At 49.1% G+C, this 21,727-nt stretch overlaps 1 protein-coding gene and 1 long non-coding RNA gene across 9 annotated transcripts in view; one reads left to right on the top strand and one right to left on the bottom strand.

Moving 5' to 3' along the window:
* ATPSCKMT (ATP synthase c subunit lysine N-methyltransferase) overlaps window positions 1–21,727 on the bottom strand; it is a 249,332-nt gene that overhangs the window by 167,450 nt on the left and 60,155 nt on the right. The window lies entirely within an intron of this gene.
* On the top strand, window positions 9,985–20,087 carry LOC123578871. Of its 3 annotated transcripts, none has more exons than XR_006702546.1 (4): window positions 9,985–11,432; window positions 17,919–18,049; window positions 19,508–19,593; window positions 19,762–20,087. It is a non-coding gene; the product is annotated as an uncharacterized LOC123578871 (long non-coding RNA). The 3 variants fall into 3 exon arrangements; XR_006702545.1 differs by having other exon boundaries at window positions 9,988–11,432; window positions 17,914–18,049; XR_006702543.1 differs by lacking the exon at window positions 17,919–18,049 and having other exon boundaries at window positions 10,982–11,432.

The following is a 21,727-nucleotide window of genomic DNA, read 5'->3' as shown; positions in this document are numbered from 1 at the left end:
AATTCCAGATCAAAGTCAGAGACACGGGGACGCCTTCAGCAACTGGCACAGTACCTGAGACAAGGCGTGCTGGACACAAGGAGGGATCACCGAGGGAAGGCCAGCTTGGCCACCAGGAAAGCCTTCAGGGAGCACCCACCTTGGAGAATTCTCCGTGGTCTGGCCTGATCCCTAGCTGGGCAGCCCAGAGGCTCGTCTGTACAGAGTATCAGAGGGTGCGGAGCTGAGAGGCTGACTCTTGCTAACGAGGCAACGATATGTGAACTAGACCCAGACTCACCAATTCACAACGTGAAATGCAAATGGTCAGCGTGGCCACTGCATCCTCTATGAGTAAAGGAGACCCTCGGGAGGAGGTTACTGCCTGGTGACAGGGAGGCAGCCCCCAGGAGCTACGTGGTCTCCTGGGATGGTGGGAACCCCCGGCCTCCAGGGCACCCCCATCCTGCCCTCCCACCTGGGGCCCAGTGAGCACCTGTCAAACATTTTCTTTCCCTGTTCCCCTCCCACCAAGGTCTCTTCTCTATCGAATCATGCTCCCTAAATCCTACCTGATCTCCCCAGCTTCACAAATCTTTAGTGCTCCCTGGGGCCAACAGAATGGAGCCCAGAGCTTTCATGAGGCTGCCTGCAATTGGCTACGTCCCATCCTTCCAGACTCCCGACCTCCCACACGGTCGCACACGTGATTCACTAGAGAGGGTACACGATGTGTCTTTGTCTCCCACCTGCTCCGTAGCCCTGGGTCCTCATTGCTGTGTGCCAGTGATGGAAGTTCACACCAGGTGAGCCCCTCCTCTGCTCAGGGCACTGAGCAAAGTCCTGAGTACCTATCTGTCCAGATGATCCACATCCAGTGTATGTAGCCAGTGTATGTAGCTCTAGGGAGTGGGTTCCATCATCAGATTCACTGACAGATGGGGAAACAGAGGCTTGAGGAATAAAGAAATTTGCCCAAGGCCAAATAGCTATCAAGCAACGGAGTTAAGCCTGTGAACCCAGCCCAGAGCTTGGAGTCTACACTCTCAAAACACCTACCTTCCCAAGGCACTTACATGGTCCACACTGTAAATGTTTGTTTAGTCCATACGTTTACATTTGTACTATGAAAAAATGTGGATTAGAATCATGAATGCAAGACCTTAAAAAGAAGTGTTTTATTATTTCAAAGACCAAATGCGTTTCTTTACTGTAAAATGAGATCTTCAAGACCGCTTCCCTAATTTTAAAACACTCACTTAATTTACTCCAGCCACCATCTCTCTGGAGAGGTAAGACTGCATTTCTTTTCAAACATTCTGTCTTTCAAGGCGCCCAGCTGGCTCAGTCAGTAGAGCATAGTACTCCTGATCTCAGGGTTGTAAGTTCGAGCCCCACGCTGGATACAGAGATCAAACATTGTGTCATTCAGACTGCTTCTCCTTCAAATCCTCAAATTAGTGTGAATTGATGAGGCTTTATTATAAAAAGCGATCTTCGGCAGAGATGCAGCTCCTACAGGTGTTAAGCACCTCTGTCCCAGGGTTTGTCTTCCTGAGTGCAGAAGGTGGCTCTATCACAAAATTGCTGGGTGATTTTAGGCAAGTCAATTAACCTCTCTGACCCACATTTCTACATCTATCAAACGGGGGCGATCTTCATAGCCCATCCACCCTCCAATGGTGAGGTACACAGACATCTGGGTAGAAGGTGGCACAGAATAAACTTTCAATAAATACCAGCCATTACGATTCGACACTACATCCTAAAGACACTATCAGAATATTGTATTCATAGGGACGTCTGGTCGCTCAATCGGCTAAGCGTCCGACTCTTGATTTCAGCTCAGGTCATGACTCAGCATTTATGAGTTCAAGCCCCACATCGGGCTTTGCACTCACAGTGCAGAGCCCCCTTGAGATTCTCTCTCTCCTTCTCTCTCTGCCCCTCTGCCGCTCGCAAGCGTGCATCCTTTCTCTCTTGAAATAAGTAAACTTTTTTTAAAAAGACACTATTTTATTTGTATTTAAAAATGAGACGTAAGCTGTCTTTGTTTCAATTCTATTTAAGAAATTTAAGGGGCACCCGGATGGCTCAGTAGGTTAAGCCTCTGAATCTTGGTCTCAGCTCAGGTCTTGACCTCGGGGTCATGAATTCAAGCCCTGTGTTGGGTTCTGTGCTGGGTTTGGAGCCTACTTTTAAAAAAATGTTTTTGGGGGGCGCCTGGGCGGCTCAGTCGGTTAAGTGTCCAACTTCGGCTCAGGTCACCATCTCGCGGTTCGTGAGCTGGAGCCCCGCGTCCGGCTCTGTGCTGACAGCTCGGAGCCTGGAGCCTGCTTCAGATTCTGTGTCTCCCTTTCTCTCTGTTCCTCCCCCACTCGCTGTCTCTCTGTCTCTGTCTCTCTCTCTCAAAAATAAACATTAAAAAAAATTTTTTTTAAAGAAATTCTTGGGGAAATTGATAAAAAGTCAAATCAATTATAAAGTAAGCCTCCGCTGCTCCCTGGGAAGGAGGGAGCCACAGCGCATCTGTGCCACAGCGGCACTGACTCATTGCTGAAAGAGAGGAGAGCTCAGGACTCTAAATTCCGAGTCGTTCGGACAGCCCCACCATTTTCCAAACATTGCGCCAACATCGTGAAATACTTTAAAATCAATAAAAATGGGCTTGGCAGCAGTAGGCAATTATTCATACGTTATCTGAAAACAATAAAGTAAAATATACCTTCCATTCAATTTTTAGGATTATACGTATTACAGGTGAGTGTTTATTTTTAGCTGCCTTTCCCCTTCTTTCTCTCTTTTTGCTCCAGTGGTTAGTTTTGGAGGGTCAGACAGAGTTCAGTTGTATAGAGAAAGTACTAACTGCTGAATGGGTCTGTCAGGCTCCTGTATTTAAGGAGACGGAATTGCATATTACAAGAAAATGATTGTTCAGCTACCTTTTCATTAACAATTTGTCTAAAAGGAGACAGACTTAACTGCTTCCATTGGAGTTGGGAAGCAACAAAGTGAATGTGCTCCAGAAGGATTATGTCATACTTCAAACATATGGTGAGCTACAAACACCAAGATAGCACACTCAGAAATGGTGGTGGGTTCACTGTTGTTTGGTGGCAGTTTAATTGAATAGCCATAAATAGTACCAAAAAAAAAAAAAAAAAAAAAAAAAGGAACTTGTCATTATCTGCACAATCTCAAGTGAAATACTGTAATGATTTTCTTTTATATATATTTTGGGTCCCTGGCACATCGAAGAATAATTTCTTCAGGGGGACCTATACCGAAGGTTATTAAGGAAACATCAGCTACTAAATGCATCCCAGGTTGCTTTCCTGTAATGGCTTGCCATGTTTGAGCACAGGGGGTACGTACAAAGGGCGGAGGGAAAACTTGAGAATGAGCCCAGGGCTAGTGCAAAAAGGAGGCTTCCCTGAGTGCACCCCCAGACCGAAGTCCTGGGGCCAACAGGTCAAGCAGGCTTGCTTCTATGTCTGTCCACAGACCAGAAAGTCTTGTCGCTCCCATTCTCACCCCCACAACGTTCTACCTTTTTAACTCACCACGTGATGACATTACTTCAGACGTTTCCAGAAAGCTCTGTGCTGGTGTTGCATTGCCATGACTTAGGTGGCCAACAAGTCCACAACAGGTAAGAGCCCCAGACCCCCAGTCATGTTTCAAGGGGCCCAGATTTACTCTGCTGTATCACCAAGAGCTGTGTCCACCAGGAAATCCACTCTTCCTCCGCCATGGAAATATTACTCCTTAACACTCATTGTATATAATGGTCACGTGCTCAATGCCCAAATAGCTGTTCTCTTCTCCTATTGAATAGAAAGCGATCACTAATTTCCACGAAGGGAAAAAAAATATATACTGAGAAACACAATGCCACGTGCAACAAAAGAAAATCGCGGAGGCTGTCCTGGCTCCAAGGGCCAGGTATGGGAGAAGCAGTGCATTGCTAGAGAGAAAGATGGGAGAGGTTGTTTTCTAACAAAATTTTAAAGATACTACGTTGACAAGGAAGAATACGGGTGAACAATGGACACATGAAAAGATGCTCCACACCATTAATCAACAGGGAAATGCAAATCAAAACCACAACGAGATGTCACCTCACCACAGTCAGAATAGCTGTGATCAAAAAGACAAGGAATAAAAAAGAGTGTCAGTGACGATGGGGAGAAAAAGGAACCTTGTGCACTGTCGGTGGGAATGTGACTTTGGGGCAGCCTCTGTGGAAAGCAGCATGGAGGTTCCTCAAAAACTTCAAAATAGAGATTCTATAGGATCCAGTAACTCCACTACTGGATATTTACCCAAAGAAAATGAAAACACTAATTCAAAAAGACTTATGTATCCCTATGTTTACTGCAACATTATTTACAAGAGCCAAAGATATGAAAGCAACCCACACGTCCATCGATAGACGAACGGACAAAGAAGATGTGGTCCATATACACCGTGGACTATTCGTCGGCCGTAAGAGAGTGAGATCTTGCCATTTGCAACAACGTGGATGGACCTAGAGGGTATTACGCTAAGTGAAATAAGTCAGTCGGAGAAACACAGAGAACATATGATTTCACGTGCATGTGGAACCTAAAAAACAAAACAAACAAACAAAAAAGCAGAAACAGACCTATAAATGCAGAGAACAGACTGCCGGTTGCCAGAGGGGAGGAGAGTCAGGGACGGGCAAAATGGGTGAAGGGGAATGAGAGATACAGGTTTCCAGTTATGGAAGGAATAAGTCAGGCACAGCGTAGGGTATATAGTCAACAGTACTGTAATAGTGTTATATGGTGACAGAGGACAGCCACCCTTTGAACACAGCATGACGTGCACACTTGTCAAATCACTATGTTGTACGCTCAACACTAATGCGACGGTGTGTGTATTAAAATAAAATGTAAGAAAAAGATAGCAGGTGGACAGGACTGTTGTGAAGTGATGAAGAAAGACACTAGAGGTATTGTTGTCAACCCGTTAGGGTAACAGATGTTTTATGTCTACCCCTTAACTATCTGGAGATAGAATTCATGCAAAACATAACCTAAAACAACACTCACTAAGATAACTACTATCAAAAAAAAATTTTTTTTAAAACAGAAAATAACAGACGTTGGCGAGGATGCGGACAAATTGGAACCCTCGTGCACTGTTGGTGAGAGTGTGCAATCACACAGCCACTGAGGAAAACAGTATGGAGGTTCCTTAAAAAATTAACTGTAGAGCTACCACATGACCCAGAAGTCTTCCTTCTGGGAACATAGGCAAAGAAACTGAAAGCAGGGTCTCTGAGATATTTGTATACCCGTGTTCATAGCAGCATCATTCAAAATAGCCAAGAGGTGAAGCAACCCAAATGTCCACTGATGGATGAATGGACAAGCAGCACGTGGCCTATACATACAACGGAGTATTATCCCACCTGAAAAAGGAAGGAAATCCTGTCCCACGCTACAACACGGATGACCCTTGAGGACATTACACTAAGTGAAATAAGCCACTCACAAAACGACAAATTCTATATGATTCCAATTATATGCGGTATCCAAAGTAGTCAATTTGTAGAGACAGAGAGTAGAACAGTGGTTGTCAAGGGCTGGGGGAAGGGAAGAATGGGGCGATGTGGTTAACCGGGTATAATTTCAGATTTGCAAGATGGAAAACTTCCGGAGATCTATTTCTCAACAATATGAATATATTTAGTACACATAACTGTACACTCTAAAATGATTAAGATGGTTGAGATGTGTGTGTGTGTGTGTGTGTGTGTGTGTAACCTAACACAAACAATTTTTAAAATAATCAACACCATGTCCCAATGGTAATAAAATGGAGAAAATAAATTTGTGATCAATGTATACATATCTCAACACAGAAATGCTCAGAGAACATAAGGGGATGTAATTCAGGAGTCAGTGCTTGCCGCTATCCTTAGAACCCTCAGAAGACACAGGGGCGCCTGGGTGGCTCAGTCGTTTAAGCATCTGATTCTTGATTTAGGCTCAGGTCATCATATCACGGTTTGTGAGTTCGAGCCCCACGTTGGGCTTTGTGCTGACAGTGCAGAGCCTGCTTGGGATTCTCTCTCTCTCTCTCTCTCTCTCTCTCTCTCTCTGCCCCTCCCCCACTTATGCACATGCACTCTCTCTCTCTCAAAATAAAATAAACTGTAAAAAAAAAAATCCTCAAGGACACAAAAGCCACAGGGGCAGGTGACAGAGGTGGTAACTCCCAGTGAAGTTCCAAGCAAAATGATGGACACGGTGGCTGCCTTCCTGGCAGGAAGCTTGCGGAAAGCTGCAGCCCTTCGATGGGCAGTACCGCCCCAGCCACTGCGGGATGCTAAGTGCTCCTAGACGGCAGTCACTCAACACTAGTAGGGCCGTCCCCCTACCCCCATTACTGTGTCCCCTCCAATTTTCACAATGTGACACCCCCAGGGTAAACCACCCCAGAGAAGCAGTGAGAGCTGCCAACCAAACCATGAGACTCACAGAGAAAATAAAGGGTAGGGCCTCATATGTGGGGTTCTGTCCTCTGCCAATCACACAGCTCAGGCCCCATCCCCAGACCCTGGCCCCCAAGAGATTTTCAGATGTCTCAGAATGCACGCAAAGGCTCCTCTCGGCAACGCTATCTCGCGACAGAATTTAGATTTTGTGTTTTAATTTCTCTGGCACTCAGTTTATGCCCTCCCCCACACATGTGCCCATCACAGCATTTTATTTACTTAGGACTCTTGAAAATAAAAGGCTTCAGCCTCAAAGGAATGAAGCACTAATGGTGAAAATGAATGTGCCATTAAACCAGTGGGGGAACCGTTTTTGGTCTTCCTGGCAATCCCCAAATAATCCGGTGCCTGAAGCCACCCACTCCGCCAGCAACTGGCCCTGCTCCTGGATTGGACGCTCACGTCCCTGCATTTTCACTCTGTGATTGGCCTCTCTCTTCCTGCTTGGCTGAATCGTGCAGCCGCCTGAAGGCTGAACAGAACTGCCACAGCTACGGGGCACAGCCTCTCCGGGCTCCGCCGGCCACAGCCTCTACTGGGGGTTTTGAGGAAAAAGAGGCAAAGGGCCTTCTGAGCAATTACATCGAGGAGAAAATAGGGCTTGAGCGGCACTTACACACTTGTTAACATCTCAGCCACACGCCCTACATGTCATAAGAGGGGCAATGGACTCCCCTCCCGGGTTAAGGCCACATAAGGATCTTTAGAGGTTTTCATGCTGGACAGTTCCCCCTCCACGCAAGTGCTGAACAACCCGTGTGCCAGCACCCGAGCTCACCACGACTGCAGAGAGGAGACCCCCGTCCCTCTGCCCAAGAAGTTCCAGCTGAGGATGCAGACAGCAGCAACGGGGAACTACCCACAGCACCGTCGAGAATCTGGGGGTGGCACCGACCTAGGATCGACAGGAGGCGGTGGGAACTTCCTCCGGACTAAAACGCCCGAGTCCGGAAATGACTGGGGCCAACGGGTTTCATACGCCTGAATGACCAAGAACGTGAAAAACTGTAAGCAAGTTTTGTGTCTAGACAGAGCCCAGTCTAGGAACCGCCAGTTGATATGCAATTTTCTACTTAGCGGAGCAGGTACACAGAATTCAATTTGGGGGAGGGGAGGGGTGATCTGTATTCTATTCGGTTTCCACAATAGCATTCAAATGTAGGCAGGGACAGAAGAATTTATCTTCCTGCAAATTTGCTCCCTAGGGGTCCGCTGGCTCGCAGTGGGTTCGGCGCTAGCTAGATGGGCGGCAGAACAGACAACAGCAAGAAATTACAGCCGCAAATTGCCCTGTGGGAGCCGCGGTGCCAGACCCGCCGGCTGACGCCGGATCCTGTAATTGCAGACCCAAACCCGCTGCCGGAAAAGGGATAACTAACCTGCAAGACGAAAATGCCTCCACAGCTGCCCAGGGAGCGGGTCTTGCTCTAGTCCAGAGCCGGAAATCTTTTCTACCACATTTCCTTGAGCTGAAGCATTTTGCCATTTCATCACATTTTATCACTTCTAAAATTTGGAATGTGTCTTGCAGTCAAATTGTACATCTTCAAGGGTATTTCGTTCTCCAGACACGCATGCACAAATACTGTTATGGAACTGATCGTGTGTTTTGCCATCAGTGAAATCTTAAAACCTAGGGAATTCGGTCACTGTCATGATTTGAAGACGTATTCTACAGAGCGATTAGAAACAGAAAGCTAAGAGGAGAGGCTGAGCCTTGCTTCCCACTCACATCTGTGTCACAAGGTCTTTTGTTCACAGCTCGGCCACCCAGCAGCTCAGCTTTTGGAATCCCCAGGGAGGCTAAGACCTGCAGGCCTCCCCGGGAGACCCTCATGCCCGAGGCCCTGCAAGAGAGACCCTCATGCCCGAGGCCCTGCAAGAGAGAGCTCCTGGCCAAGCTCTCCCCAGGCGAGAGTGGCCAGGCTCTCGGTGGCCTCAGCATATACCTGTAGACCCAGCCGAGTCAGAACGGTGGAGTCAAACCCCTGAGCCCAGCCCTCATCCGATCTTTGCTTTTCCAAAAGGTGAGGCCCTGGCCACACGGATGGGGCTGGGAAGCTGGGGGCATAAGCTAGATGCGCAAGGGGCCAGTGTCCGTCCCGGGGTCCCTCCAGTGCCGCAGCAAGCCCGGCGGCAGCCCTCTTGTCCCGCAGCCAAGCTACGTGAGCGTCCAGGGACAATGGCATATTTCTTAGAAGCAAGTGACTGCCATGCTGGTCTTGGAGAGGAGGTCCTGGAGGAGTGTGACGATGACCTGGTCCTGCGATGGAGCCAATCGGCAGGCAGTCACTCACTTCGCGGCGGGGCTATGCCTCTACCTTGCACCCTCTCTAGCTCGCCCTTCATGGCTGTCGAACTCGGGCCCCTCACCTTGGGCCCCAAAGTGGCTTACCAAGAACGAACCAAAAACGACAAAACGGTACACGTTTCTTTTCACTGCCTCGAGCCCAGAACTAGTTAGAATTTTCTTTTTTCCTAACCATGCCAGCATTTTCCCGAGAAGCAGCTAAATGTGGAACCAGGTTCTGAGAGCTTTAGGAAGTGCTATGAGCATTGCCAGCTGTGGCCGACAAACTTGAAAAGGCCAGTGCTGACTTGAGAGCGGAGTCTCGGTGCCCCATTTAAGGAACTGTTAATAGCCTGAGCAGTAACACAGGGGAGTCAAGAAATCTCCACGCTCCACAAGAGCCCGTGTGAGCCAGGCATCTGTCAAAACACCCACAGAAGCCAGCTCTCAAGGTGGGAAATCAGAAGGGGAGCAACGCAAAACACCAGACATCGTCCGGAAACGCAGTTTTACGGGAAAAAAGCTAAAGGAAAACATAAGGCTAATATCTGAGAGCCTGAAAAATGCATTGCTTCTCTGCTATTTTTTCTTTGAAGTAAAACATTAAGAGACAAAAACCTACATTAAGTTTTACGAGCCTTGTTTTTAAAATGCAATTAATGGCACAGTGTATCGAGGCAATATAAAAATATAAAAATCATGGGGCGCCTGGGTGGCTCAGTCGGTTAGGCGTCCCACTTCGGCTCAAGTCATGATCTCGCAGTTCATGAGTTCGAGTCCCACGTCGGGCTCTGTGCTGACAGCTCAGAACCTAGAGCCTGCTTCGGATTCTGTGTGTGTGTGTGTCTCTCTCTCTCTCTCTCTCTCTCTGGCCAGCACTCTCGCACTCTGTCTCCCTCTCTCTCTCTCTCAAAAATGAATAAACAGGGGCGCCTGGGTGGCGCAGTCGGTTAAGCGTCCGACTTCAGCCAGGTCACGATCTCGCGGTCCGTGAGTTCGAGCCCCGCGTCGGGCTCTGGGCTGATGGCTCAGAGCCTGGAGCCTGTTTCCGATTCTGTGTCTCCCTCTCTCTCTGCCCCTCCCCCGTTCATGCTCTGTCTCTCTCTGTCCCAAAAAAATAAATAAACGTTGAAAAAAAATGAATAAACATTAAAAAATAAAATAAAATAAGCAAATATTTAAAAAATATTTAAAAAATACACGTATATACAACTCAGCACTTGCAAGCACATCTACAGTGCACTATATTCCTAGGAAGAGGCGGGATCCTGGAATAATGAAAAGGCATTCATTTGGGTAGAAGCCAACTGGAAGTTGAGTGATCTAAGGTCCTAGGGAAGAACAGAAGCACAAGAAAGTACTTGAGGACAAAAGCCACCCAACTAGGAGCCCCTAACTGGGTCGTCACTTGAGTAAGACACGAATGTCTACACGTTAAGCCCTGAAATTTAGAGGTTTACTTGTTCAGCAACTAGCGTGGCCCCAGTGAACCAGTTCTATCCCTACTGGTACATGATTTTAACAACGCTTCCTAAGTTCTCTGAGCCTCAGTGTCCACATCTGTAAGATGAAACTAATAATGCTCCTTTCCAGGTATGTGGTGGTAATTAAATTGAGCAGGGAATCGGGATGTGAACCTGGAACATTGTAAGTCTTCAATAAAGGTTTGTTGGCTTCACTTGGTTTTTTCCAAGGAATAGAGACTAAGAATGGCCAGCGGCCGCAAGGAGGTAAATAAAACTTAGAAGAGTATCACTAAGCATAGGAAAAAGTTGCCTGGAAACAGATATAGGGGGAAATAAAAAATTGTAAATACGATTTTCTCCCATGTAACAGGAGGTATGTGTTTCCATCTGGAAGTTCTTTCCCCTTGCGCAGTTCTTAGTGTTGGGACAACTTGGAACTGAAACTGGACGTGAGGCAGGAAAACAACTGCTTAAGACCTGTTCCTCCTCTGCCTTTGGTTCACGTGTTGTTCTTCCCCATTAAACTGAGTGCATCCTGGGAGGGCAGACAGGAACTTTCTAGAAGAGAGGCATGTAAGCAGAAGTGACGCACGTCACTTCTAGGCCTGGTTCCGGAAACCTTGCACGTGTCCCACCCCCCCCCAACATTCTTTCCCCTTCCTGCTCGCAGAAGTGCCAAGGATTAGGATGACTCTGAAAGCCACGCATTGAGACCTGCAGAGCCACTGTCAGCCAGCGTCCCTGAGTGACCACACAGAGCGGAGCCACCCACCAGCCTGAACTGTCACAAACCACTGATGTAATTAAAATTCTGGAACGCGAGGTCTCTTTGTTACAGCAGCTAGTGTCAGCTTAACCAACCCAGACTTGCACATCTTAGTATCCCCAGTGCCTCCAACGGAGCACAGCTCTGTTATCGACTCAATGATCAAAATGCAACACGTGTACCTGGGAAGCAGAGCTCCCCAGAATGGCTCCCAGTTCTAGGAAAAACAAAATAAAATCTTACTCCTTAATATGAGGGGAAAAGGTCAGAAAGAAATGGAAACACTGGAGTCAGCAAGTATCTGGCCAAGCCATCTGGAGGATACATACAATCCAGACAATATCAGCATATGAGGTCGTCATCTGCTATTTCTTCCACCAGCATTATCTCCCTTCATTTAAGGTAAAAAAAATTCCAAACGTCTTTACAAACCTCCCCTCCACCACTCGGCTCTGTAGTTGACAGAGGCGGACTCCACCCTCCCCACCCCACCCCCAGCCAGGTTAGTGCCTGACCGGCCTAAGTCAAATTGATTCTTCCATCCCCCTAGCCGTGGAGATTGATCTGGGCATGGTTTGGGGAACTAGGCCAGACCACAACGTCTGGCCAGGGTATTAAGATTGACTAGAATTGAAAGCATGAATTCAGTCCACTTCGGTGTACCCGCTGAGACAGCAGACAGTGCAGAAGGGATTCCTGAGATACAGTCACACGTATGAGAACAAAACACCCCATGGCTTTCCTTTTTGCTCAAAGAAGCAGCTCCAAAATGGAATGGTGGGTGCCGGCTTTGTGGAGTGAGCGATCCAGCAGGTCAGGGAAGCTTGGAGCTTTATACCATGCAGTCTGGGGGCCACAGCAGCAGACAGGCTCTAAGCACTGCCGTGAAGAGACTACGATACAGTTAGTCACATGCTCCATGGCCCGTGTCCTACGAGTCACTAAGCCTGCAGTAGGACCGGCCGTGGCCCACCACAGTCCACCCCTTTGTGAAGATACAGATGGACCAATCTCGTGCCCCACCACCTCCCAGTGCTCCCAATGACATGAACAAGTGTTACTAGGACATAGCAGGGCACTGCAAAAAAACAGTAATAATAAAAACCCAAAACTAAATTAGCATGTGCTATTCGTTACAGCATAAACCCCAGCTTTGAATTGGTAAATTACACGAATCCACTGTGAGTATTTGCACTCCTGGGTCTGCTGGAGTACGCGAACTTCACTTCCAAAGAGGTGGCAGTTATGTGGCCTCGCCTGCAAGACTCCACTCTGAGTGTTCCCACTCAGATTTATCTCAGTGGAACTGACTTTCAGAAGTGTGTTCTTGAGACCCTCAGTCCCGCAGAAGCTGCAACACTTCTGCAATAGTGATGCTGTACGATCTGCAATACATACCAGGAGTGGGGGGGGGGGGGCGGGGGGCGGGGGCAGCTCACGTCCAGTATGGCTAGGCCCACCCCTCCCCACAACATCATGCATCTCCTGAGGACACAGCTGGTGGAAATCACTAGCTATGCCCCTGGCCATAAGTCCACCTCGAAAACTCTGCTTCACGGTCCTTGCCCCCTCCTTGCCATCCAGCACGTGGTAGGTTAAATAGTGAAAAATTTCATGTCTACCCCAAAACTCAGAATGTGACCTCATCTGGAAAAAAAAAAAAAAGTGTCTTTGTAGAAGTAATGAGTTAAGGATCTCAAGACAGAATCATCCTGGAGGGGCGCCTGGGTGGCTCGGTTGGTTGAGCATCCAACTCTTGGTTTCAGGTCAGGTCACCATCTCACCGTTTGTTAGATCGAGCCCTGAGTTGGGCTCTGCAATGACAGAGCAGGATTCTCTCTCTCCCCCTCTCTCTCTGCCCCTCTCCCATGCATGCATGCATGTGCAAACACTCTCTCTCAAAATAAATAAATAAACATTAAAAAAAAAGAATCATCCTGGATTTGGGGCAACCCCTAAATCCAACGCCTGGGGTCCTCATAAGAAGAGGAGAGGACACAAAGACACGTGGGGAGAAGACCAAGCGATGACAGAGGTAAAGATCAGGGTAATGCAGCCACGAGCCCAGGAACCTGGGGCCACCAGATGCCGGGAGACACGAGGACCCTCCCCGAGAGCCTTCTGCAGAAGTGCGTCCCTGTTTCAGACACCTTGATTTCAGATTTCCAGCCCCCAGAACTCTGAGAGAATAAGTTTCTGTTGATTTAAGCCTCCCAGTTTGTGGAGCGTTGGTATGGCAACACCAGGAAACTCATACCCAGTCCGTGGTCCCAGAGGACCTTCCCAAACCGCGGCGGCTGCCCAGCCGGTGCTGCCTCGGCTGGTCTGGTACAGTTCCCCAAACCCCGCTTCGCCAGGCCAGGCCTCTGGGCCTCCTTCCTCTTTGCCTTCCCCCCACCAAAAGCATCAGGAACAACCAGGTGACCTTGTCCCATACGGCTCAAGAGCACGGCCCACGTTCTGCAACCACACCACTTCCTCCCGATGTCCGACTCGACCCCAGACCGTCAAGCACGCCAGGCAACTGGACAGTGCGTGCTGAGCCACCCGAGGGAAGATGAATGCCATGAAGTCTGCCCAGGGCACACTCTTCTCGCGGATCTGGCCGGCGAGATCCCTCCGGAAACTGCACAGTGACGGCAGTCCCCCAACACCAAGAAGTGGTATGCAGTCCACACGTGACTCTCGTCCACCTCTTCAGCCTGGAGGATGCCGGGGCCCACGCTCCCTGCCGGTGGCTCAACACACTTGCCTTTTCTCTGCCCAACTGGCCATAAGCAGGTTTACGCCAATCGTCGCGAAGCCGGGGCTCTTGGATCCTGGCTCCTGGCAATTCAGGCAGGAAATTCCCCCGGGGGAGAGCTAGGGTAGGGCTTTGGCCATCTACCTCCCGAGGCAGCCTCGTGAGCGGTCCTCGTCATGCTGGGCGACGAGGGCCACCCACGCTCCTGCCACATCTGTCTGCTCGACTCTCAGGTCAAGCCCTGAGATCTGCCGCCATCCAGGGAGGAACGTGGCCACCGCCCACTGTCTCCTGGGTTAACGCTCATGCGCCTGCAGCAGATGGGTCTGGAGGCTCCATCCGGCCCCTCAGGACACCTGTTCTGGAGCCTGTGTGAATCGGGACTGGGCAGGCCCAGCACCCGTGTCTTCACACGCAGCAAGTGAGAACAGGCTTGAGGACGTCATGCTGTGAGCAGAGCCGACGCCACCACCGCCCCCCCATCTCACAGCCCCGTGGTTTTGTGCAGGGCCCTGGCGCAAGGTGCCGGCTCCCGCCACGTCTAGGCGCCTGTCCAGCACTCCCTCCAGGGGGTGCTCAGGCAGCGGCCACGGGTCCAGCCCCATCTCGAACAGCCCCAGCTATAATCCTAGTCCGGGGCTGAGCCTGTCCACCCCCACAGTGCTTTTACCTCACCCTATTCCAACCCGGCTTAGACTTCTCCTGCTTTCCAGACCTGCCACCCCGCGGAAGACCCTTCCCGATCCTGTCTGTGACCGCTTGTGACTAGCCGGATGGACGAGTGGACCGTGAGTGGCACCCAGGGACAACAGCAACAAACACAGCAGAGGGAAGGGACAGACACCTGTAAGTTTGGTCACCACCACGGCGGCCTCGAAGCAGTGGGATTCCTCTAGTCTTCCCCAGTCAGCGGCAGCTGATGACAGCTGAGCAGGAACTGTGTGTGGAAAAGTACCTCCTGGCCAGGCCTAGGAGAAGGGCCACCCCACTCCTGAGACGCACCTGCCACACTCTCAGGGTGGCTGGGATGCCCCTGCCCGCTGGCACCTGGAGCGTGCCCGGCCCCGGGTCCCAAGTACCGTGCCTCAGTGCCCACCAAGCTGGTGGTCAAGGGTCCCCCAGGTCTCCCTCTGGAACCTCTTCGAGGTCAACCTCACCTACCTGCCGTGATGGCTGGAGGGCGGCAGCCTGGACGACCAGGTGGCTGGCTCCCCAACCTCGGCAGACCACCCACCACCACAGGCCCTAATTTAACCTCAACAGAGGATCCTCACGGGGACCCCCAGCTCAGAGCCACCGAATGCCCTGGGCTCCCAATAAGCAGGGTTCTTGCCTTTATTTCCCTCCTTCCCATTTCCCAATTAAACGAGACATCATCCTTTTCAATCTTGTTAACTACGCCAAAGCTCGTTCCGGCCACACCATCTATCCTGGGTTCGAACTCCGCAAGAATAAGGACAGCGTCTTACTCAAGATTGCTTTCATCTTGGTTTATCACGAAACCAGCCATTGGGCAGCACCAAGGGCATGCGTGAGATAAAGACACAAAGGGAGTCAAGAGGCCCCTCTTGGCCTCCCAGTTTCTCACGAAGGCACCTAAATGCCCACATCTCCCGCACAGAGGGGGCCTCCTCCAGGCCACAGGAGGAGGTCACAGGTCATGATCTCACAGATGGAGGGTTTGAGCCCCGCGTGGGCTCTGTGCTAATGACTCAGAGCCTAGAGCCTGCTTCTGATCCCGTCTCCCTCTCTCTCTGCCCCTCCCCCTGCTTGCAGTCTGCCTCTCTCTCTCTCTCAAAAATAAATAAACATTAAAAAAAAAAAGAATAGCTTATGTTTGGTAGATGCCAGCGCACATGTGTGCTAATGGATGTAATCACCTCAACAATCATCTTCCGCTACTTTTCCATATGTGGGAACTGAGGCACAGGGTGGCTGAGTAGCCTGCCTATCCCAGCTCTCCTTAGACATGGAAGATGGAGGCGTGTGGGTCCCCCAGCCTCGTCCCTGTTGGTCTGGGGCACCCACAGGTGTCCCGTCTTCAGAAATGTCCTGGTTCGAGGATAGTGTTCCATCCTAATTTTCCAGAAGTGTCCTTAAACTTCAGAAGGTCAGGGGCGCCTGGGTGGCTCAGTCGGTTAAGCGTCCGACTTCGGCTCAGGTCGTGATCTCGCGGTCCATGAGTCTGAGCCCGGCGTTGGGCTCTGTGCTGACCGCTCGGAGCCTGGAGCCTGTTTCGGATACTGTGTCTCCCTCTCTCTCTGCCCCTCCCCCATTCATGCTCTGTCTCTCTCTGTCTCAAAAATAAATAAACGTTGGGGCGCCTGGGTGGCGCAGTCGGTTAAGCGTCCGACTTCAGCCAGGTCACGATCTCGCGGTCCGTGAGTTCGAGCCCCGCGTCGGGCTCTGGGCTGATGGCTCAGAGCCTGGAGCCTGTTTCCGATTCTGTGTCTCCCTCTCTCTCTGCCCCTCCCCCGTTCATGCTCTGTCTCTCTCTGTCCCAAAAATAAATAAACGTTGAAAAAAAAATTTTTTTTTTAAATAAATAAATAAACGTTAAAAAAAAAAAACTTCAGAAGGTCAAATCCAACACTCTCTCCCTCTTGGGAGTACAAATGGGGGTGCTTAATGCCACAAACTGCTCTCTCCCAAAAAAGAAGACAAATCTTGCTTCTGCCCAGATGGCTCTGATGTCCCTCCCCAGAGGAATGCCCGAGAGGGGGTCAATTTGGTCCTCTGGTCTCCTCCAGCATTGTCACCTTCCCTGGAAAGGTATCTACCGAATCCCCGTCAGAGACGGGCAGAGGGTGGCCGCGAGGCCCAGCAAGCCGTCTGAACTCCCAAATGACCACACGAGGGAAACGCTGCACGGGGCTCCGAGGGGGTGAGGCCTTCTCCGTGCTGCCGCTCACACAGGGTCGTTGCAACCAGGGTGCGCTGTCTGGCCGCGCCCTGGGCTACCCAGGCAGTGAGGCCATGTCTGCGGTGAGGGGGAAGGGGGCGGAAGAGAGGCGGGCATGCATGCCCTTGTTGAGACACATCCCTGGTGATTCTGGCAGCAACCCCCTCCTCAGTGAGCTCCGAGGATGAAAAGTGAAATCTCACCTCCTAATCCGTGCTTCATGTTTTTGTTTCCTTCTGATGATAGGAAACCATGCATGCTCGTTATGAATTTTTTTTTTAAGTTTATTTACTTTGAGAGCGACAGAGACAGCATCAGCGAGAGAGGGGCAGAGAGAGGGGAGAGAGAGAGAGTCCCAAGCAGGCCCCACACTGCCAGCACGGAGCCCGACATGGAGCTCAAACCCACAAACCGCGAGATCGTGACCTGAGCCGAAACCAAGAGTCGGACCCTTAACCGGCTGAGCCACGCGGGCGCCCCTCGTTATGAATTTTTTTTTTTTTTTTTTTTTTAATTTTTTTTTCAATGTTTATTTATTTTTGGGACAGAGAGAGACAGAGCATGAACGGGGGAGGGGCAGAGAGAGAGGGAGACACAGAATCGGAAACAGGCTCCAGGCTCTGAGCCATCAGCCCAGAGCCCGACGCGGGGCTCGAACTCACAGACCGCGAGATCGTGACCTGGCTGAAGTCGGACGCTTAACCGACTGCGCCACCCAGGCGCCCCTATGAATTTTTAAAAAGTGAGCAGAGTAGGAACGGAAAGTGTCCAAAATCTGCCCCTCCCCCCTCCAAATCCTCAAAGTGATAGGTGGATGTATACTGCACAGAGCTTTCTAGACCCATATAAATACAAAGGTGTGTGCATTAAATTCTTTTTGCATTAATCATCAGATTAGATGATTTCCAACCAACCACTCGGCCAAGTCATCACGGTGTCTTAATGTCCAGCAGTAGTCTGGGCTTTTAACATACTGAAAATGCAAATTCCAGCAGTAATCTGGGCTTTTAACATACTGAAAATGCAAATTAATCATTTACTATACATTTAAGGGTGGGTCAGTTTTTCATAATAATTTTCTGGCTTCTGATATTTTCCCTGTAATTTGTTCTCTTTCCTACCCACCTCCGTGTAGAGCAGAAGCCTCCCCGTTCCCTCATCCCTGTGCGTAAGCGCAGTATGTTTAGGTGAGTTGGTCAGATGACACAGATTGAGCTGCCCCCCCTTGCTCCCTGAAGGACAGGAGTGTCTTCTGAATGCTGGGACGTCACTCGCCTGGATGCTTGCCTTAACAAGATGACAGCCACAGGACCTTCTGGTTGATGACAGCTGATGGCGCTCCTGGTTCCAGAGAACAGATCTGGCTGTCTAGAGGTGACAGAAAGCCCTAAAATCCCCAAGTTTCAAGAAGTCCCTCCTTCCCCTATTAAAAGGTCCACGGTGACGTGGGAGCATGCACTGGGACGCCCAAGGGCCCAGCCTGGCGTTGAGAATCAAGAGCCCGCAGCGGATACTGAGAATCTGATCAGTGTGGGGACACCTCCGTGCCGCACGGGCATTCAAGATGCCCACCCCGTAAGCCTCACACTCTCCCCTTTGCTGAAATAACTACCATTTCCAGTCAGGTGGCCAATTCTAGTCACCATTGACTGACCCCGTGAATATAAGCTCTTTTCTAGAAAATACACTCTAGGGGCACCTGGGTGGCTCAGTCAGTTAAAGTGTCTGACTTTGTCTCAGTTCATGATCTCACAGTTCGTGAGTTCGAGCCCCGCGTCGGGCTCTGTGTTGACAGCTAGGAGCCTGGAGACTGCTTTGGATTCTGTGTCTCCCTCTCTCTCTGCCCCTCCCCGGTCTGCATCTCTCTCTCAAAAATAAGTAAACATTAAAAAAAATTAGAAAATACACTCTGCACATTTTTCTTTTAAAATTTCATGGCACAATTCGCTGGCAGCATGGAGCCTGCTTGGGATTCTTTCCCTCCCTCTCTCTCTGCCTCTCCCCTGCTCGCTCGCTCTCTCCCTCTCTCCCTCTTTCTCAAAATAAAATAAATAAACTTTCAAATTTCATGCCACACTTAACTGAGCCTCGAGCCCGGTCTGTGCTGGACAGGTGAGAATACGGAGTGTCTGGATTCCAGCACCAATTCGATCACTTATGAGGTATAACTTTAGTCAAGTTGCTAACATCTGAGCTTTCCTCGCCGAAAAAGTGGGAATATAAATACTTCTCCCAGAGAGTTCGTATCAGAATAAAAGGAAGAGGAGTAATTAAAAGAAAAAAAAAAAAAAACAGGGAGGAAAAAAATACAATAAAACCGTGTGTTAAGCTGAAGAGGCACTCTATAAAATGCAGCGCCAACCAGAATAAAAGCACGTCTGCGGAAGGCAGACACAGCACTCAGGAGCAGGAGTGCAGAGCACGGACCAAAGATTCTCCAAAAGAGAGCCACGCAAGAAGGGAGATGCCCGGTGGCATGCCTGGGGAGGCCTCCGGAGCTGGCCAGCCCCAGGTTCAAATCCTAGCTCCCCGCTCGACCACTCATGAGCTGTACAGCAGTCAGCAAGTGGCTGAGCCCCCGAAGCCTCAGCAACCTCATCTGCAACAGTACTGACAGCACCACCTCTCAGGGTAGTTATGACAAGCACATCAGGCCGTGCATTTCAAGGGCTAAAAACAATTAGCCAAATGTTGACGACTGTTGAAGCCGGATGTGTTACCGTTCCCCCTACTTTGGGCACATCCGAAATCATCCCTAATAATCTGCAGCCAAGTTCTTAAAACGGTCCTCACATATTAAGTGTTTACTACACATCAGCCCTTACGTTACAGTCGAAGAGAAGTTGTTGCACGTTCTTGGCGCCTGAAAGATCACGGACTCCTTTGAGAATGTGAGGAAAGATGTAGACGCACTTCCCGTAAGTATACCATAACCTTTGCCCCACCTTGTACACAAAGTCTGCCTGGGGAACCCCTGAGGGCTCCACGGATCCCAGATTAAGAAACCCTGCCCTTCAACTATGGGGAAAAGGTAGAGTCATGGTCATTCTCTGCCATCCTACTCATAGTTTCCTAACTTCCCTTAGGTTAAAGCATGCTGTGGAAAATCACTGAAGGAAGAGGGGCTGAAATGATGGGCCAGCCCTCGCTAAGAAAACACCCAACCCAACACGCACACAACGAGCAAGACGCATCTCATCTCTATGATTCGTATTTGTTTTTCTGTCTCAGGTCATTTATCTGAACACGGAGACCTTTTCGTTTCCAGCCAGAGTATGAAAGAAGGTTTGGCTTCATAATCTTAAGAGCTTGAAATTTTGGCACACCTGTATTAGCTACCATATTCTCGGGTTGAATCTTCTCCACAGCAATAAATCTCAGAAAAAAAATAAAAGTAAGATGATGCAGTATATCATTTCTGACTCCAAGAGTATTCTTGGTTTAACATATGACTTTTATGTCTTTGTTAACATTTTTTATCTAGCTTTGTGCAAATAGATGGAAAAATATGTAACGTGGCACAAAATATAACTGTGATATAAAAGCTCTGGGTGAAGCCGTAAGCGGGAATAATCAGCTACAAATATACCTCTCAAGTTGAGTAAAATAGTTAAAGTTTTAGCTGAACTATCAATTTGGAATACAATTATAGCCCGGCAGTTAGCAGATCACTCAGAAATGGGTATTTTAGTGTTCTACTTTTCAAATTACAATGTAGAACTTTCTGCGATAAAGGGCAGTTTGAAGAAGTGAAAAGTCACAAAATGGGAAATGTAGCATATCTAGCATGAACAAGCGGAAAGGGAAGTGTGTGGAGCATGAAATGGGACTGGTATCGTTGTAAAATTTTAGAACAGCAACGCCTCTGCTCTGAAAATCCCAAGAAAGTGTACAACAAGGGAAGGCCGGATGAGTTACGTTTACAAAAAATAGAGTAAGTACTCTGAAATAAATGTGTGGGAGAAAAGTACAAATGATGTCAGCTAAAATCAAGCTCGGGGCTGTCAATGGGAATTAAGCACTAGCAGATAATTGTTGCCGTGGCAACAATTGAGCGTCCAGGATTATACATATTACCGTGGAAGGGTGTTTCCACACTAGAGGAGCTCATAAAAAGACGATCTGCTTGAATTTGGTCAACTCCGCGTCTAAATGGTACTTTCTCTGTTCTAAGCCAAAAAGAAGGCTAGGCTCCAAACACCTCCCACCACAAACTAGGAAAAGCAATCTCAGTGCTCTGAGGACACAGGGCTGAAAACCCCGAGGGAGGCACATCTCTCACTCCCAAGGCACTGAGCGAAGCCACCACTTGCTCCGGGAGGAAACAGCAGCTCCATCTTCCAAGGCTGTTTGCTCTAAAATCATCCATAGAAAGGACAGCCCAGGGGCACCTGGGTGACTCAGTCGGTTAAGTGTCCAACTCTTGATTTTGGCCGAGGTCATGATCTTGTGGTTCATGAGTTCAAGCCCTGTGTGAGGCTCTGCACTGCCAGTGCAGAGACTTTCTGCTTGGGATTTTCTCTCTCCCTCTCTCTCTACCCCTCCCTCACTCTCTGTCTTTCTCTAAAAAAATAAATAAATGAATAAATAAACAAACAAACATGAAGGGAGAACAAAAAGGGGCAGTCCAGAACAAAGGCTGTCAGTGTCTCCTTTGCAAGACATTCAGAAGCGCAAATGATCATGACAGTGACATAGACTTCTCTTTGACAACATTGGATGTAGGGAGACAATGGAATAATATCATCGAAATGATTTTTAAAAAAACAGCCAAGAATTTTATCCCCTCAAAAGTGAAGGCAAAAGAAAGATATGCTCAGATAAATGTAACCTTTATGATGAACCACCCAAAATCTGGAATATAATCATAAAGCAGCTGAAACTTAGTAACATCCATTTTCATCTCATTTTCGCTTTAAAACTGCTGGTGCCCAAGTTCCTCTTCTACTCCTGGGAAAAAACACTGCCCCATACGTGTCCTGGTGACTATTAGAGTATAAAAATCTAAAAAGGCCTAAATCACAAAAGATCAATTCCATATTTTAAATATCT

This window comes from Leopardus geoffroyi, chromosome A1, assembly GCF_018350155.1.
Source record: "Leopardus geoffroyi isolate Oge1 chromosome A1, O.geoffroyi_Oge1_pat1.0, whole genome shotgun sequence".
NCBI classification, from domain to species: Eukaryota; Metazoa; Chordata; class Mammalia; order Carnivora; family Felidae; genus Leopardus; species Leopardus geoffroyi.
The sequence above is the reverse complement of the archived record's forward strand: the minus strand, read 5'-3'. Positions and strand labels throughout refer to the sequence as shown.